Here is a 16118-nt window from a genome sequence, read left to right as displayed (position 1 = left end):
GAGTGTGCTACCGGTTCTGCACCAAAGATCAGACAGACAAAGTTAGTGATTAGCTGGTTAACATTCAATGGTTGGATAGTTTTTTCAGAAGTTGGTGGACCAGAACAGAGCTAGGAGTTTAAATATTGCACTTATATTTGTCAAGTAATGGAGTAGTGGAAATTGCTATATTTTAAGATAGCTTTTGGCTTTAGCTTTGTTTTGATAACTTTTCTAGTGACAAATAATCACTTTATTTTCATAGTATCCATTCGGTTTATGTATACGATCCGTAGTTTTTTCGTTTCCACGTACATTCTTTCAGGTCTCTACGAAATTGTAGGAAAAATACGTTTTTTTTTTGTTGCTACGCTGGTAGCTACGGATGCTATTAACGACGAACCGGAAGAAAGTTGATGTCTGCCACAGACCGAGTTGCTCTTAAAACTGGTTAGGCTACATTTAACCACAAATATGCTTCTATGCATTAAATAATAACTTTTGTTTGATTTTCAAAACATAACTAAATATTTTAAAAATCCGTTTTTTGTTGTTGCTACGGTGGTAGCTACGGACGCTATTAGGCGACGAGTCCGCCTACAGGTGGGAGGTTGACCATCTGGTGACCTGGTGCAACCAGAACAACCTAGAGCTCAACGCTCTAAAGACAGTGGAGATGGTTGTGGACTTTAGGAAAAACTCAGCATCACCTGCCCCCATCACCCTCTGTGACTCTACTATTGACACTGTGGAGTCCTTCCTCTTCCTGGGAACTATCATCTCCCAGGACCTCAAGTGGGAGCCGAACATCAGCTTCCTCATCAAGAAAGCACAGCAGAGGATGTACTTCCTACAGCAACTGAAGAAATTCAGTCTGCCAAAGACAATGATGGTGCACTTCTACACAGCCATCATTGAGTCCATCCTCAGCTCCTCCATCACCATCTGGTACGCTGCTGCCACCGCCAAGAACAAGGGCAGACTGCAGCGTGTCATTCGGTCGGCAGAGAAGGTGATCGGCTGCAATCTCCCATCTCTCCAGGACCTGTACACCCCCAGAACCCTGAGGCATGCAGGAAAGATTGTGGCTGATCCCTCCCACCCTGGACATAAACTCTTTGAGACTCTCCCCTCTGGCAGGAGGCTGAGGTCCATAAGGACCAAAACCTCACGCCACAAGAACAGTTTTTTCCCGTCTGCTGTCAGCCTTATTAACAAGGCCCGGAACCCCCCCGACACTTCACACTTCACCTCTGACTCTACTTGTCAGTGACATTGCCACAACCATATGCGTTAACGCTCTACTTGGACTCCCTTGAAAAAACAGTCTGTGCCTCTGTTAAAACAAAAAATAAAAAAAAAAAGACTTGTGTACATATATTTATATTGTGAGATTTTTTATTTTACTACTGTTACAGTTCTTCTATTGTCGTATTTTTTACTTATTTTCTTATTTTTATATTATTTACTTACTGTCATATTTTTAACTTTTTAATTACTTCTTCTTGATAGATGTGTCATGCACCAACCTCACCAAAGCAAATTCTTTGTATGTGTAAAATCGTACTTGGCAATAAAGCTTTTTCTGATTTCTGATTCTGATTCTGATTCTATTAACAACGAACCGGGAGGAAGTTGATGTTGGTCACGGACCGAGTTGCTCTTAAAACTGGTTAGGCTACATCTGACCACGAATACGCTTCTATGCATTAAATAAGGACTTTTGTTTGATATTTCAAAACATAACTAGATCTTTTAAAAATCCGTTTTTTGTTGTTGCTATGGTGGTAACTATGGACGCTATTAACAATGAACAACAATCTTTTAAAAATTAATGAAACAGCTCAAAGCATTTTAGCCACAATACAAACTTTTTTTACAATCTTTGCAATTTACACTTTACTGTTAATACGTGATTTATGTAATTTTATTTAATAAGATAAACCTAACAAATTATTACCATATTTTAAAACAGATTTGATTAGACCACAAACTATGATCTCATACAACAAATCAATTTCTGCTTAATTTGTCTTTATATATTATACTGGTAGTTTTATAGTTTCTTTTCATGAATTTTATTTATTTACTTTTTTATTCAGATGTGTGTATTCATACTGCTACAACAATTTTGTTCCTCTTCTGGGGTAAATCTATCATTCAATCAATCAATAAATCAATCTAACTATCTGTCCATATGCATGTATGTATTGCATTACAACAACATCTAGATCATACTTTTTCAAATGTTTTTATTGTATTACTTAACATTATGAAATGTTGACATAACAACAGCAACAATAACAACAACAAGACACCAACAACAACAAAAACAACAACAATACTAATAATAATGGGTAATAAATAAATGAGATTTATAAAAAAAGGAAAATGACAGCAGCACACACAATTACGGCAAACAATTTACAATTGTAATTTGCAATTTTAATTTGTCTGTGTGTATGTGTGTGTGTGTGTGTGTGTGTGTGTGTGTGTGTGTGTGTGTGTGTGCGTGCATGTGTCAGTGAAGATGTCTAGGTGTTATCAGTCTTGGTGTTCTCCTTTGCCACCCACTGCAGAGACCACGTCTTTCCACTGCCATCAATGACAACATGACGGTAGAGGACAATGAGCCGCAGTGGGCTTCAGTTTGTACCTCATACTCACTATGTCTACATGTACACAGTTATATGATTACTGTAAATTACCTTCATATGGTAATAGTTTGACTGAGGTATTTATATATACTCTCAGTTTATGCGTGCAATTTAAAAAAAGTTATTATAAATAAATACCACAAAAGCATTTAACAAAAAATACCTTACAACTTCCGTTACATGCATAATAAAAACTCTGACACTTTCTTTAAAAAAAAAAAATGATAAATTATACATACCACATGGAACGGGGCTCCCACTCCACCAACTCTATTTGGTTCCCCTGAGAAAAATGTTTACTACCATAAGACACTACGTACATCCGTAAATACATCCGTAGCAAAGGTATATATATATATGTATGTACGGAAGCAACCGCTCCTTGTCAGACAGTTCACGCCTCCGTGTCGTCCATTCATTTCTGATAATGGACACCTCGAAGGGCATTATCCCGCTTACACCATGGTCACTCATGAAAGAAATAAATATTAAATCAATTATTAATACATTAATGTTTTTTAGTGTTAAAATCGTAAGTTTTTCACAAGAAGCGACTGAGTGGACTATTTAATATCTCTTGTTGTTGCTTTGCCAAGGTAACCGGCTCTGGCCACAGAACCTGCAGCTCGGTCGGCCGCAGCTGTTATATTAGGCCTTATCAGTGGAGGGAAGTGCTTAATTGCTTTATTAAATTGCTTAACGTTATGTTGTGTGATACAAAGTATCATGTCAGAGGGCAAGTGCACCTCTTACCGCTTGTGTGTGTCCAGAGGATGATGCGAAATTTTGTTTCAAAGAATCAAAGTCCACAGATAGTTTCCTAAATCATTTTTCTTGCAAGAAATATTATTCACCATCCACTCTGATCATGAAAATGTATATCAAGCAAGTAAGTCTATCCTAAATCGTTTTTATAAATATTATCCACCATTCACTCTGTATCAAGCAAGTAAGTAAAGTAAGCAAGACAGAAAGACAGGTGACGAACTATTTAAAATTAAATGCAACGTTGCCGTTGATCATGAATGTCTTGCCGTTGTGATAAAGAAACTAATTTAGAACAATCAGGCTATTTGACCAGAACTTTTTTATAGGTGTCCTATAACACTTTTAATGGACATCCTGCAGCCAATCAGAATCATCATCATTCACCCAGACCATGGTATAACAAGGAGTTATACAGTCTGATGGAGTTACATTTACACAATTTCACTTACAATTTCAACTGATTCATAATCAGTAGAATACAACTACATTTTTGGGGATGTTAATCAACTATTTGGATTGTAATTGTGATGGTTTCAGCGGAGCAGTGAATGGGTATTTGTGCACTGCTTACGCTTTCAGGCAGTCTGCAATACTTTGCCACGCTTTCTCTCCTTGTTTTATAACTGTGGCGGTATTGCCTTTCTTTTTAATTTGGTCCTTCACCTCCTCGTAAGTCTCCATTAGGACTTCTGCCTCTGACGGGGAAAAGTACGCCGCTCTAGTTGCCATGGTGAATCGGTGAATCTGTGATTGATGGCGGGGTCTATTTGAGAAAGCCGCATGCACATACTTATCCAGTATAGGTTTCACCTGGCTTGTTGAATTCGTGTCTACTCATCCTGGCTTGGTCTTTGTGCAACCGATTAAGCCTGGACGCTCATGTTTTGGATTGGTTGAACTCAGCTCAGTCACTTATCCTGGATGTCTTAATCCTATTTTTGTGCAATGGGCCCCTGCTGCTGGCAGTCCCCAAAACAAGGCTGAAGCTCAGAGGAAACAGAGCCTTTGCTGCTGTTGCTCCCAAGCTCTGCAACGAGTTGCCTTTTAACATTAGACAGGCCTTGTCACTTCCTGTTTTTAAATTTCTTTTAAAAGCACACTTTAATTCCTTGGCTTTTAATACACTAATACAATATGTAACAGATTAGTGAAAAGTCCAAGGGCCATTCAGAGGGAGGAGTTGTACAGGTTGTGGCCACAGCCAGGAATTATTTCCTGTAGCGTTCAGTCCTGAGAGTAGGTGGTATGAGTCTCTCACTGAATGCGCTCCTGTGCCTGGCCAGCACATCATGAAGTGGGTGTGAGACATTGTCCATGATAGTCCGTAGCTTAGTCAGCATTCTCCTCTCTGACACCACCGTCAGAGAGTCACACTCCATCCCCACAACGTCACTGGCCTTGCGGATCAGTCTGTTGAGTCTGTTGGCATCTGCCATCCTCAGCCTGCTGCCCCAGCACGCAACAGCATAGAGAATAGCACTTGCCGCCACAGACTTATAGAAAATCCTGAGCATAGTCCGGCAGATGTTGAAGAACCTCAGTTGCCTCAGGAAATAGAGACGACTCTGGCCTTTCCTGTCGAGAGCGTCAGTGTTCTTTGCCCAGTCCAGTTTATTGTCAATATGTACCCCGAGGTACTTGTAATCCTCCACAATGTCCACACCAACCCTGTGGATGGAAACAGGGGTCACCAGTGCCTTGGCTCTCCTCAGGTCCACTACCAGTTCCTTAATCTTTGCCACATTTAGTTGTAGATGGTTCTGCTTACACCATGTGACAAAGTTGTCCTCAGTAGCCCTGTACTCATCCTCATTGCGCTTGCTGATACATCCAATTATTGCAGAGTCATCAGAAAACTTCTGAAGGTGGCAGGTCTCTATGCAATAGTTGAAGTCCGTGGTGTAGAGGGTGAAGAGGAAGGGAGAGAGAACAGTCCCCTGCGGGGCCCTAGTGTTGCTGACCACTCTGTCTGACACACAGTGTTGCAGGCGCACATACTGTGGTCTGCCAGTCAGGTAGTCCACAATCCAGGACACTAAGGGGGCGTCCACCTGCATCGCTGTCAGCTTGTCACCCAGTAAAGCTGGACGAATGGTGTTGAATGCACTGGTGAAGTCAAAAAACATGACCCTCACAGTGCTCGCCGGCTTGTCCAGGTGGACGTAGACATGGTTGAGCAAGTAGATGATGGCATCCTCAACTCCAAGTCAGGGGTGATAGGCGAACTGGAGGGGGTCCAAGAGTGGCTTGACCATAGGCCGGAGCTGCTCCAGGACGAGTCTCTCCAGAGTCTTCATAATGTGGGAGGTCAGTGCCACAGGTCTGTAGTCCCCTGAGGCCCTGTGCCGTGATGTCTTTGGCACAGGAATGAGGCACGACGTCTTCCACAGCATGGGGACCCTCTGGAGACTTAGGCTTATGCTGAAGACATGGTGAATAACTCCACACAGCTGGGGGGCACAGGCTTTGAGCACCCTGGGGCTGACACCATCAGGACCTGGAGCCTTGTTTGGGTGGAGTTTTCATCAGCTGTCTTCTCACCCGGTCAGCAGTGAAGCACACTGTGGTGTAGTCCTGTAGTCCTCAGGTTGGAGTGTAAAGTCCGTCTGGCAGTCTGAGGTGGTGTGAAGGGGGCTCACAATGGAGGATGGGGGGTGGGGGGAGTTGAGAAGGAGTAGAATGAGAAGGAGGAGGAGAAGGAGAAGGGGGGGAGTGGGGAGTTGTTAATGATGGTCGTCCAGGACAGACAGCAGAGAAGTCAGAGGGAGGATGAGCCAGGCCTGAAAGGTCAAATCTATTAAAAAACAGATTCAGTTCATTTGCCTTGTCAACGCTTCCATCAACTCCTCTGCTGCTTCTCCTGAAGCCAGTGATGGTCCTCATACCACTCCAGACCTCTCTCAAATTGTTCTGCTGGAGTTTCCACTCCAGCTTCCTCCTGTATTTCTCCTTAGCCTCCCTGATTCTCACCTTCAGTTCCTTCTGTATCGTTCTCACCTCCTCCCTGTTGCCAGCTTTGAAAGCCCTCTTCTTCTTGTTGAGGGTGCCTTTGATGTGCTTTGTCACCCACAGCTTGTCATTTGGATAACAATAGACAGTCCTGGCTGGGACATTGGAATCCACACAGAAGGTGATATAGTCCGTGACAGACTCTGTGAACCTGTCTCCCCGTGTCGCTCACAGAGTGCCTGCCAGTCTGTCACCTCAAAACAACCCTGCAGTGTCTCATATTTCTCCTCTGACCATCTCCTCACTGTCCTTGTGGTTGTAGGCTGACTCTTCACCTCTGTTGTCTCGACCCGGCTCTTTTTCTCCGCTGTTTCTGTCCTCCCCTGCATCCTCTGTGTGTTTTTCTCCAGATTTCAGAGGGGATCTCTGATGTTCTGGCTGAAAAGCTGGCCAGCCTCAGCGCGATCAGCTGATCTCTGGAGTAAACAATGCGCTGCACATCGGTGCTGTGTCCCAATGAGAGTAGTAATTCCAACGTGAAAAACAAACCAGAACTCTCTCGGCCAACATGTCTGGAGAGGGCACAGCTTCAAAATGACTGTCTTAAAATTTCAAGTATCCCTCGGCGGGAAATTTGGAGAGTAATACAGTGCGCAAACGCCGGGCCGTGCGTGTGGCTATTAGCACGGCAGCCCGATATCAAAAGTCAAACCCATTCATAGGACCCAATTTCAGCATCAGCGACAATGCTAAACTGACATTAGCATGTCAAAAAACACATTGAGAAGGTCTCAAACACCATTAGAATGCCTTTAACAATCATTTTACTGTATGTTAGCATGTTAGCATTAGCATGTCAAATAACACATTAAAAACATGTGAACCACCATTAGAATGCCATTAACAATCATTTTAACCTATGTTAGCATGTTAGCATTAGCATGTTAGCATTGTGGCTAACGCTAACAGGCCAACATCACTCATTACATTGCATTTCAAACTCACCAGTAACAAGCTTTGCTGTGGCTGGTTAGCAAGCCACTGCAGAGCTTAATGAGGAGCTGGTAATTTGACTGAGCTGCACAGCTGCAGCTAAAGCTACATATGTGTGTGTATGTGGGAGAGGATTGCTCAGAGAAGTACTGTGGCTCAGAGGTTGCCACGGAAACTTGAGGTGCCCTGATCAATGATGTCACCACCTCAGACACAGGTGCAGACACACATGCATTTTATTGGAGTCAGTGAGGAGCAGAGACAGAAGCGTCTGAATTTGGCCTCTGCGCACCCCTTGAACAAACGCTTCTCACGCCAACACTGAAACTCCTATTGCCGAAATTTCTTCATCATCAGAGCTACAAGGTTTTGGTCTACACGCTGATCAGTTTCTTTTTTCACTGGGCTCAAAAATGCGGATTTTAGAGCGAGTTAAAAACATGGCTGACTTCTGTCTCTCCTGTTTTTGATTTGTATTGGACCTTATGGGCCAGGTCAGAGGCGCTCCCCTCGCTTGGAGGCTGAGAACTCAAAAACTGTAAGTCCTATCACTTAGCCAGGCACATCGTGAGAATCAGCACAAGCGGCACTACAACTCTGGAAAATTTCAAACACGTAGAGTGAAATTTGTGGTTTGGAGGAGCGTGGAAAGAAAAAATTTCAGACACTTTTCAGAGCATCTCTCCACTCTGGCAGTTAATCCCCTCCACTCTAGCACGAACATTCCGCGCAATACACACTTATAAATCCAGCGGTTGCCATGGTGACGAGCTTTTGCGTATTCTGTAGAGAAAAATAATAGCGGACTGAGTCCGATTGAGCCGCACGTTTTGATATATAATTTGCCTGGGTGCTCGCTATCGTTTTTGACTAGTAGCGAACTGAAATTTGTACCGAAAAAACAAACAGAAGAACAATAGTGGTTTCGCCCCTGCTGTGTTCAGTGCAAAGCACTGTATCACTAATAAAGAAAAAAAGCAAAAGAATTAGCAAAACTAAGGAACGAAACAGGAGCGACTGCAACAGGCTGCATGCACGGTCAGCGCATGCGCACTAACAGGCTTACCAGTGACCAGCACCTCATATAAGGCCTTCATTCCGTCAAGGCACTTTGCAGCCTGATTCGTCAACTGCCACATGGGGTGCATGACCTGTGTATGCCAAGTGGCAGACTTTTTGCCTGGTTTGGCAACAAACACCACAGCTCTGTGTCCCAGTGTGTGCAATTTTTCCAGCTAAAAACCAAAAAAATCAGCCCTCTTTCTTGGCCTCAAATTTTTGAAGCTTTTTTGCCAGCCTTTGCTTCCTTGGCTGCACTGTCTGGCAAGACTTGCAGGTCTTGGTGGCCACAGCAATCACTGCTTTGCAGTTGATGCAAAGCATTGTAGTGGAGCCTCGTGGCATCTTGAGCTGGGAATTAAAACACAGTTTTTACCAGTGACAAGGAAATAAAAAACAGATTTAATATTATCGGTGATCAGTTTGTGTCATTTGGCACCATATAAATAATACTGAATTGAATTGAATTGAATTGAATTGAATTGAATTGAATTGAATTGAATAGAATATCTGGTCTCACAGTCAGCCAGGCTGACACTGAAAGGATTGGCCTGGAGAATTTTCCACAGTCTCCAGGAAAATAAAACATAAAGTCCAATAAAATTGTTGACATGCTCAATCTAGTTTGGATGTTGACATCGGGGCACTGCAGGAATTCTGTAAATTGCATATTTGTAACGTATATGATCAATATATCAGTGCAGGACTGAGTGCCTGTGTGAGAAAAACAGAGACCTGCACATGCATATACATAATCTGCTTATGTTAGTCATTTTATATTTTGTTTTAATTGGCCTTCTTATGAATCTATGCTTTAGCAGCCTCATCTCCCTCAGCATCCTTTGCATCCTCAGCCTCATCTTCCTCCGAATCCTTCAGCATCCTCATCTCCCTCAGCCTCATTTCCTTCAGCATCCTTTCCAGACTCAGTGCCTTCAGCTCCACTGTCACTATTGCTGGTATTTGCTAATCCATCCTGCTCTGGTAGCCATTTCTCCTCACTGCTCACAAAGACTTGTGCCTTTGTGAGCAGTATTGAGGATCAAATCCAGGTTCTGATATTTTTACTTGGGCTACATACAACAAATTTCACACGCATAATTCAGGGCCCAAAAGGAGCATGTGTTGTGAATTTCAGCCATCTCTGTCCCAGAGAACCCACTAAGCCAAACCCTAATGAGTGGCTCCTCAAAGCCGGGCCCTGGTTCCCTGGTTTCCATTTGAGCTAGAGCCACCAAAAGTTACACCAATGATCGGTGTCTGTGGGAGGACTGATTCTGAAATTTTCTACTGCCTAGAAGTTACAGAGCTGAAACACAAACCCAAAAGACTGCAGCATTTTTTTTAAAATGGAAGTCCCTCTCCATCTGCACGCTTTCATGTCCTACCACGGCATGTTACTAACTTAGCTCCTTCCCCGGAGTCTCTGTGCTTTGTCGTCTTGCAGGTTCCCATGGACAGTGGCTGAATCTGGATTGTGGATTTCACCTGCATCTCCTGCCTTGGCCCTGCCTGACATCCACTGCAACTGCTACTGCTGTTATTACATCCACTGTCACTGTTACTGTGACTGCATCTCTGTCTCTCTGTCTCTGTCTCTGTCTCTGTCTCTCTCTCTCTCTGACTGCATTTCTGTCTGTCTGTCTGTCTGTCTGTCTGTCTGTCTGTCTGTCTGTCTGTCTGTCTGTCTGACTCTCCCTCTCTTGCTCTTCCTCTCTCACCCAACCGGTCGAGGCAGATGGCCGCCCACCCAGAGTCTGGTTCTGCTCGAGGTTTCTGCCTGTTAAAAGGAAGTTTTTCCTCGCCACTGTCGCCAAGTGCTTGCTCATGGGGGAATTGTTGGTTTCTTTGTAGATAAAAGAGCTTGGTCTGTACCAGCTCTATATGGAAAGTGTCCTGAGACAACTTCTGTTGTGATTTGGCGCTATACAAATAAAATTGAATTGAATTGAATTGAATTGAATTGAATTGAATTGAATTGAATTGAATTGAATTGAATTGAATTGAATTGGAAGTGCATTGTCATTACTGCCAGTTTCAATAATTTCATCATCAAAATCATCAACCTGTATTTTAGATCCTATCCTGACTAAGCTGTTTAAAGAAGTATTACCTCTAATTGACTCTTCAGTATTAGACATGATCAATCTGTCTTTATCAACAGACTACGTACCACAGTCCTTTAAAGTAGCTGTGATAAAACCGCTACTTAAAAAGCCTACTCTTGATCCAGGGGTTTTAGCCAACTATAGACCGATATCCAACCTTCCCTTTCTCTCAAAAACTCTTGAGAAAGCAGTTGCCAATTAGCTGTGCGACTTTCTAAACAATAATAGTTTATTTAAGGATTTCCAGTCAGGATTTAGAGTACATCATAGCACAGAGACAGCACTGGTTAAAGTTACAAATGACCTTCTAATTGCATCTGATAAAGGATTTGTCTCTGTACTAGTCTTATTAGATCTTAGTGCTGCATTTGACACCATTGACCATGGCATCCTATTGCAGACACTGGAACACTTCATTGGCATTAAGGGAACTGCGCTAAGCTGGTTTAAATCCTACTTGTCAGATCGCTCTCAGTTTGTACGCATTAATGACAACTCCTCTGTGCTCACTAAAGTCAGCTATGGAGTTCCGCAGGGTTCTGTGCTTGGACCAATTCTATTCTCCTTATATATGCTTCCTTTAGGTAAGATTATCAGGAAGCACTCAATAAATTTTCATTGCTATGCAGATGATACCCAGCTATATTTATCAATGAAGCTGGAGGAAACCAGTCAGTTAACTAGACTACATGCATGTCTTCATGACATAAAGACCTGGATGACCTGCAATTTTCTGATGCTAAACTCGGAAAAAAAACTGAAGTTATAGGAGTAGGCCCTAGACATTTACTAGACATTTACTGCATTATACAAAAATGTCAGTTTTGTGTAGCTAAATGCTATTGTGGATGGATGGTATTACTCAGAGACGGATTTTTTTTTCCATGTCAAGGTTGAAAAACCGTCTCTGAACAGGGGGGAGGTCTGAGACACCACCTATCTCCCACATACAATGCTGTCCTTTCATCTCTTCCAAAGAGATTCAAAAACTTAGCCTCTGAAAATAAACAACAAAGCCATTCACACATGGCTCAAGGAGCCTCCCAATGACAAGAATGGGACACTAACGAGGCAGACGACTGTCGTTGACACCCAAGGGTCGCACCCTACCTTAATGGGGGATCGTTTGCCTCACAATAGAGTGATACCATCCTCGGTTTTGGGGGTTGGCCTCACTCAGAGGATAAATACTTGAACCGAACACCATTTCATTAGACTAGAGCTGTCCTATCTAGTCTGGTGCGCATGAACTGATGAAGCCTGCTCGGATGAGAGGCGAAACGTCTTACAAGACAAACTGACAAAGTCCAGTTGCGATCGATTGAATGCCCTGAAGCTTACAATGTCCTGGATGAATGAGAATATTCACAGGCATGTTACATGCACTCGTTACATGCAGTAGCCTGCTCTCTCTCTCTCTCTCTCTCTCTCTCTCTCTCTCTGCTGCACATCTGAGTGCAATCGGCACTCAGGTAGAGAGAGGAGGAGGGGATAAGAGGGATAGGGAGTGCAGGGATGAGGGCGTCACATGGCGCAGACACCTGCACAGGCGGTGAGGGGTTTTCTTTCGTTCCCTTCTGTTTTTCCTTTCCCCAAGCAGGGTTCTCCCCCCCGAAGCTCATTTAGGTGCTGGGGTTTTGTTGTTTTAATTTGTTGTGTAAGTTTGGGATGGAGATTGTCGGTAGTTACGTTATTCGTTTCTTGGTTTATTTCAGGGTTAGGTTGGCATTAGGTAGGTTTAGGGGAGAGACACTGGGAGCGACAGCCCACTGCATGGCTGGCCCAGCATCTTCCCTCCTTTTGTTCTTTTTGGCTGGGGTCTCCAGCCCCTTTTGTTTCTCTTTAGGTTGTTTGTGTGTTTGATTAATATTTTGGGTTAAAGAAACAATAAAGCTTGTAGGGAAACTAATACTCCTGGTGTGGCGTCCTCCTTTGTATGTTGCTGTCTCTTACCCCTATTGAGCCTTTTTTTTTTATTGTTTGTGTGGAGGCCGTAACATATTTGGGGGCTCACCCATTCGCGCATCTGCGTGGATGGTTGTAGACGCAGTGCATTGTTAAGTGCTGGTGGCTTTATGACTCTTCCCTGCAGTTACCTGTGGGGAGGGGATGGTATCATTGTAATTTTTTTTTTCTTTCGGTGTTAACTGACGCATAGCTTAACACTGTGGGTTGTTACTTTGATACTTTGTACTGTTTGCCATCGTTCTGTATTGCCTGCTTTTGTAATTGTGAGCACAATCTTTTTGGACGCCACGTTGGTTGTGCAGTGGTCTGTGCCAGTTGTTGGTTTTTGCTGTGTGTGTATGCTGTGCCAAGTTTTGGGTGTTTTGGGTTTTCAGACCATCCTTTGGGGGGGGGGGTTTGACTCAGAGAGATTTTTTTTGTAATCTATGGAGTTTGATCTTGATGATTTTGTAGTGCATCCTAGCCTTGATAAACTGCACCCTTGCACAAAAGATCAATTAATTGCTATTGCAGATTATTTTGATGTCACCGTGTCTAAACAGGCGAAGAAGCAGGTGATTAAATCCAAGTTATTGACTGTTTTGTCTGACAAGGGGGTTTTGCCTTCTGCTTCCACTGTGTCTCAAGTACTCAAGTACTTTGTCATGTTTGAGCGTGTCGCAAACACATTAAAGTGACCTAAAAACGTCTGGCCATTGCTTCTACAGTGTGTGTTTACGGGCAAGGCTCAAGAATCTTACGCATCCCTGTCACTTGAGATGAGTCTGGACTACGGGGCAGTTAAGTGCTAAGGGCATACGAATTGGTGCCCAAGGCATATTGTGAAAAGTTTCGCCGATTCAGAAAATTCAGACTTATGTTGAGTTTGGACGGGAGAAGGAAGCACTGTTCCATTGGTGCCATTCTAAAAATGTTGACTGCTTTGATAATCTGAGCAGCTTAATACTACTGGAGGAGTTTAAGAACTGCTTACCGGACAAGATCGCAACTTACATTAATGAGCAAAAAGTATCCACAGTGGCTGGCATGGTGGTTCTGCAGCCTCACAATCGGTCATCTTGGAAGGGGTGCTTTCGTTGTCGGCCCAATCCTCTGTTCATTCTGAAGCTCTGGTCCGAGGGTTTGGTATGCGGTTTCTGGGTGTGCCCTTATATGCTATTTACCTTGACACTGAGTTGGTTAAGGGGCGTGTAGTGGTGGGAGTTAGTCCGAAAATTCCTGTCGAAGGGGTTTCCTTCATTTTGGGCAACAATTTGGCTGGGGGTAAAGTGTTGTTGAATCCTGAAGTAATTGTGGTTCCTCTTTCTGAACACCCAGATAATTTGGGGCAAAAATTTCCAGAGGTCTTTTCAGTTTGTGCTGTCACTTGGGCAAGGGCAAAGAGGCAGAAGTAGGAGTTACTTGATGAGGTGGGCAAAGTAGGATTGGTGGACACCTTTATGGCCGATCCTAGCTGTCTGCCAGTAATCCCTTCTCCTGCCCAGCCTCCTCCACCTGTGGTCACTCCTGCAGCTCCAGTTGTTTCCTCTCCAGTTGAAGGACATAACTCGAAAGTTTGCATGTTGCGATAACAGCTTATTGTTGAACAAAAAGGTGATGTGTCGCTAATTCCTTGTTTTGATGCGGTTGTTCCAAGGGACAAGGTTGAGAAGATGTCCTCTGGTTACTTCTTGAAAGATGGCATGCTTGTGTGCAAATGGATGCCATCAAACATGTCCACGCAGAATGATTGGGGTGTTGTGACACAGATTGTAGTCCCAAAAACGTAATGACATGAAATCCTCAAATTGGCGCATGATAATCCACTTGCTGGCCATTTAGGGGTTAGTAAAAGTTACGATCGAATCTTGCGGTGTTTTTTACTGGCCGGCCGGGGGTGAAGCAGGACGTGAAGCAATTCTGCAAAACATATCATGTCTGTCAAATCTCTGGAAAACCAAATCAGGCTCTTCCACCATTCCCACTTTATCCAATTCCAGTGGTTGCTAAACCCTTTGAGTGGGTTGTTGTTGACTGTGTTGGTCCCTTTCCACGCACGAAAGCTGGGAACAAGTTCCTGTTGACCATCATGTGCTCCATCACTCGGTTTCCTGAAGCCATTCCCATGTGCAAAATCACAGCTTCAACTATTGTGAAAGCATTCGTGAAATTTTTCTCTTTGTTTGGGTTGCCAACGGTAATACAAACTGATCAAGGATCAAACTTTATGTCGCAAATTTTCACACAGGTGATGAAACAACTTGACATCACTCACTGTTGTTCAAGTGCGTATCACCCAGAAAGTCAGGGGGCGATTGAGCGTTTCCATCAAACTCTAAAATCTATCTATCTCCGCACATACTGCCTGGAGTCCATTAAGGACTGGGATGACGGTGTCCATCTCCTCCTTTTTCCTGCTCGCGAGGTAGTTCAGGAATCCCTGGGCTTTAGTCCGTCAAAGCTGGTGTTTGTGCACACTGTGCGTGGCCCTCTTAAACTTTTACAGGAAAAAATGGCTGGGTGATAGCGAGCCACAGAATTTACTTGACTACATCAGTGTTTCATTGCAAGCTTCACTGCGCTTGTGAATTGGCGAAGAAAAACATGTCTGTTGCTCAAACGAAAATGAAAAGGTGGTTTGACAGAAATGCTGAAAACAGATCTTTCAGTCCTGGCAATAAAGTCTTGGTGTTGTTGCCTGTTCCTGGCTCTGCTTTGCAGGCGCGGTATAGCGGCCCCTATGTAGTCCAGGAAAAAGTGAGCCAGCGGAATTACATCAATGCTACCCCAGACTGTCGACGATGGAGTAGAATGTGCCATATTAACATGTTAAAGCCGTACCTGGACAGAGTTTCTGTCCCCCTGTCTGCTGTTGGTGCCGATGGAAAAGCCGTTTTGGTGCTGTCCAGTGCTGAATGTATTGATGAGGCTCAGGTATTCGGAGCGCTGCCCAGCTCCCGGAGACACTGGCGGTTGTGTCCGTGTCTGACGTTGAGGATGTGGGTCTATCTAGTGCCGTTGTCCAAGGATGGTTAAGAAATTCTGAAATGTTGTCCAAGCTTGATGAGTGTTTTCGGCATTTGACTCAGTCACAACATGAGAATGTGGTCAGTGTAATAAAATCTCACCTTTCTCTGTTTTCAGATGTGCCAACTCGGACGCACGTGCTGCGATGTGATATCAATGTGGGATATTCTCCACCCATAAAACAGCATGCGTATAGAGTCAATCCCGATAAGCGCCTCTGTTTACAACAACAGGTAAACTACATGCCGGAGAATGGTATTGCAGAGCCCAGCTCTAGCTCGTGGAGTTCACCATGTCTCTTAGCTGATAAGTCTGTTGGCTCTGACCGGTTCCGCACCGATTTTCGGAAGGTGAATGGGGTCACGAAGCCAGATTGTTATCTTCTGCCCCGAGCTGAGGATTGTGTTAATCATGTCGGCAGTGCCAATTACGTCACAAAGCTTGACTTCCTGAAAAGGTATTGGCAGGTGCCGCTGACTCCTTGGGCAAGGGAGATCTCTGCATTTATGACCCCTGATGCTTTCTTGCAGTATACGGTGATGCCATTCAGCGTGCGTAACGCACCTGCTACATTCCAGCGTTTGGTTAATACAGTGCTGTGGGGCTTGTCAGGGTGCAAGGCCTATCTGAA

The sequence above is a fragment of the Chaetodon trifascialis genome, chromosome 14, assembly GCF_039877785.1.
Source record: "Chaetodon trifascialis isolate fChaTrf1 chromosome 14, fChaTrf1.hap1, whole genome shotgun sequence".
Classification (NCBI taxonomy): Eukaryota; Metazoa; Chordata; class Actinopteri; order Chaetodontiformes; family Chaetodontidae; genus Chaetodon; species Chaetodon trifascialis.
This window is presented reverse-complemented; position numbering follows the sequence as displayed.